We start from the raw sequence: 3,484 nt of genomic DNA on the forward strand, positions 1-3,484 counted from the left end.
TCGTTTTAAATGTATGTGATTTTTAATTAAAGAGAAAATACGTTATTGTTTTGGTTTAAAAATAAATGTAAATTGTTGTTGTGATTAAAAAAAATACTAACATTTCGGGTTATACATTGCTATGAAAAAATATAAAAATAAAAAATAAAAAAAAACTAATACCAATCGGGTACTACTTGTTTCATCATGCAAAGTAAAATATTTTATACAGTGAGTTGGAATATATGGTTTTGAAATGAAAATAACCATCCAAAATTTAATAATATAAAATATATACCCCAACATATTTGAGTTACTAAATTGATCATGACGGAAATGAAAATTTCCTACTTAATTTATGTAAATTTTAAAAATAAATAAATAAATAACTGAAGAAAAGAATTTTTACATTCAGATTCAAATACCGGATTTTAGAATTAAACTAAAAAACATATTCCAAAATTTGTAAATGTTTAAATTCAATATTTTGCAAGAATTTTGGCACGAGGGAATAATTTCATTTTGATGATCAGTCATGTGGACAAAGAGTTATATAACAGTGATTAATTTTCTTTGGAAAATACTGAATGTAAGTGCTAGCGTTTTTTTTCTTTAACTATTCATATTAATTGCTTTTATGTAAAACATCATTCACTGGTTTTTGTAATATTTCATTCTTTAATCTTATAATATTATATTTTATTTCAAATTCAAGAAACCATTAACACTTAATATTTATGATTTTGAAACTATAAAATACTACAAAGGCAAAATATTAGTAAAATAAAAAGTATCAAAGACAACAAATCTCTTATTTTTCTTCAAAATACTACCAAAAAATTCAACATACAGTCAACACTTATGAACATATCATTCTTGTTAATCAAGTTTTTTTTACAGTACAAACAATTAAAACATAAACATATTAAGCGTATAAGTTAATAAGATCTAAAGTAATAGCATAGTATGTGAGAAAGGTATATTACAAATGGTAAATTTTGCCAAAAATAATTACGTCAAAAACCATCATTTTTCTGAAAAAATTGCACTTCGTCACAAAACAGTTCTAACTCTTCAGCCCCTACAAGATCATTGTCAAGAACAATGCAAACTATTATTAGATTAGATATTAAAAAAAACTTTTATCTTATATCTGTATATTTGATACAATGCATTATAAATAACAAAAAATCATATTTTTATACACAAAAGGATAACTAAATTTGAAAGTAAATGATATTTATTACTTGAAAAATCATGTGTCTCGACCCTCTTTTTACCTTAAAGTCTATTTGTTTATGCTTTGTTTTTACTCTCTTCATAAAATAACATATGATCCTTCGTGTTCATTAAATGAAAAACCGAAACAAAAACTATATTAAATTTAACGTGACTCACATCTAAGAAACAAACATGATGTGTGATCTGTTAAACATCACCAGGCCAATTTGCTTGTGACTAACATCATTCCTGAGTTACATTGACTTTTGCTTGGGCTGGTTTTAGTATGCTCTTCTCCCTCCATTCCTGATCATACATATTAAACAAAAAATTTACAAATAAATTAGCCTTTATTACTAATTTTAAGTTCACTCATAGCAAATACAACAATAATGAAGAAAGATTATCATATATAAGATCCCCTACATGAATAATTGATAACATAAAAATCAAAATCACCAATGTTGCATACAGATTTGAAAGGGAGATTTCAAAGATTCGGGTTCAGAAGTAGAAAAAGGGTCGTCGTTTTTCATGTTCGTAAGATATAGGCAGATCGGCTCTGAGATCTTTTCACTTATAACCACTTCATCCACTTTATCTGAAAATTTCACCATACTTGATGAAACATTATTTAAGGCAATATGTCGAACAACTGGGGTGCATGATCTGTAATCTGCCAAAAAAACAACAAATCCAAGGTTCTTAAACCCATTAAATCACTAAAAAGCATAAATTGATTCATGGACTCACCGCTTAAATTTTATACTTAGGTTGTCACCGAGACATAGAAAAGAACGGTGAGTGGTAACATACAAAGTAGTGTGGAGAGTTCAAAAATGAAGGTAGAAGACATTTTGATCAACCGTATGTAGAAGATTCAACACTTTCAGATTTAATAGAGGGGTTACCATGGTAAGTAAAGCTCGAAAACGAAGCTTGAAGATGATGTAAAGATAATCACTTCAAAGAAGAGATTAATCGTCAGATTTGATCATCAACAGGTCTTCTTCAGGAGAAAAGTGAGGTTGAAGAGCTTGTGTGTTTCAAGAGTGGCGAAGGCAACTCAGAAGTTGGACATATGATTTAGGGTTGTCTTGGGATGAAAGGCTATCATGTTGTTCAATTGCTTGAATAATGAATGGATGGCTAAGATTATGCTTCAAAACAAACACGATGGTAGTTGTAGCAGAAGTTCGATCTAGGTTTCCTGGATCGAGAGAGGTGGGAGAAGAACACCGACATGATGGAGAATGATCTGATGGCGCTGGGCTTTATAGCAGGGGAGAGCAACAAAGGGACTTAGACTTCAAATTTTGAAAATTAGGGAGAGCAACAAAGGATGCGACTTTTAACGATATTTGCGGAAGCCTATTGGATCTACAAGGTTTAAATTTTGAATGCACCCGGGATACCAATGTGAAGGAGTCAAAGAGATCAGATTTTTGGAGAATTATAATGGTTCAAATGTGGATAAAAGGCTAAGTTATAAAATAATATTATTTTATTAATTATTGGTTGTACTTTAAGCTTAGAGACTTGAACGTCTTAAAAACATATTATTATTATATTAAAGTTATTTATAGAAATATTTAGATTTCTTTTATAAAATAGTAAAGATATATATATATATATATATATATATATATATATATATATATATATATATATATCATATCGCATGATTTATTAAGTCATGTACATTATTTTGGACTAGAAAAACTCTTTTGTCTTTTAGCTAAATGTTAAAGTTTATATCTTATAAATAGTTATAAACTTCTCTTCTCTTATATATATATATATATATATATATATATATATATATATATATATATATATATATATAAAAGATGAGCTAGTTTCTAGGAAACAAGACATGCTCTTTTGAATATAATAAGAAAAAGTAAGCATGACTTAAAAGGCATGGGAGACATGTAGGCTTTAGGATATGGAGTGCTTAAAGTGGTAAGAACAATTGGGTAATGATTATGAAAGCTTTTATCCCTTCATTTTTTCTCATGAAAACCGTAGCTCCCTCATACTCTTTCATATTCTCTCTTGCAAATAAGTGTTAGAAGATTACTTGCTTGCATTTTCCTCTCTTTAAGTCATATTTGGATATGGACTAAAAACTTAAGAGTTTATGGACTAGCATATACATCAAGTTGAGTTATTGTTGGTGTCTCAAAGGTTCACATTCTTCATCAACTTCCAAGCCTCCCAAGAAGATCCAAATAACAAAAAAGGTTGTTGTTTCTTCATCTTTTTTATGGTTGGTGTTTAA

The 3,484-nt window shown here is 28.4% G+C and overlaps 1 long non-coding RNA gene across 1 annotated transcript; it reads right to left on the reverse strand.

Moving 5' to 3' along the window:
• Nucleotides 1-986: 986 nt before the first annotated feature.
• Nucleotides 987-1,712, reverse strand: LOC145169005 (uncharacterized). Its single transcript, XR_013742233.1, has 3 exons — nucleotides 1,627-1,712; nucleotides 1,378-1,506; nucleotides 987-1,060 (listed from the first exon to the last, which is right to left on the reverse strand). It is a non-coding gene; the product is annotated as an uncharacterized LOC145169005 (long non-coding RNA).
• Between the last annotated feature and the right edge of the window lie 1,772 nt (nucleotides 1,713-3,484).

The sequence above is a fragment of the Lactuca virosa genome, chromosome 4, assembly GCF_052849685.1.
Source record: "Lactuca virosa cultivar CGN04683 chromosome 4, Lactuca_virosa_CGN04683_v6, whole genome shotgun sequence".
NCBI lineage: Eukaryota > Viridiplantae > Streptophyta > Magnoliopsida > Asterales > Asteraceae > Lactuca > Lactuca virosa.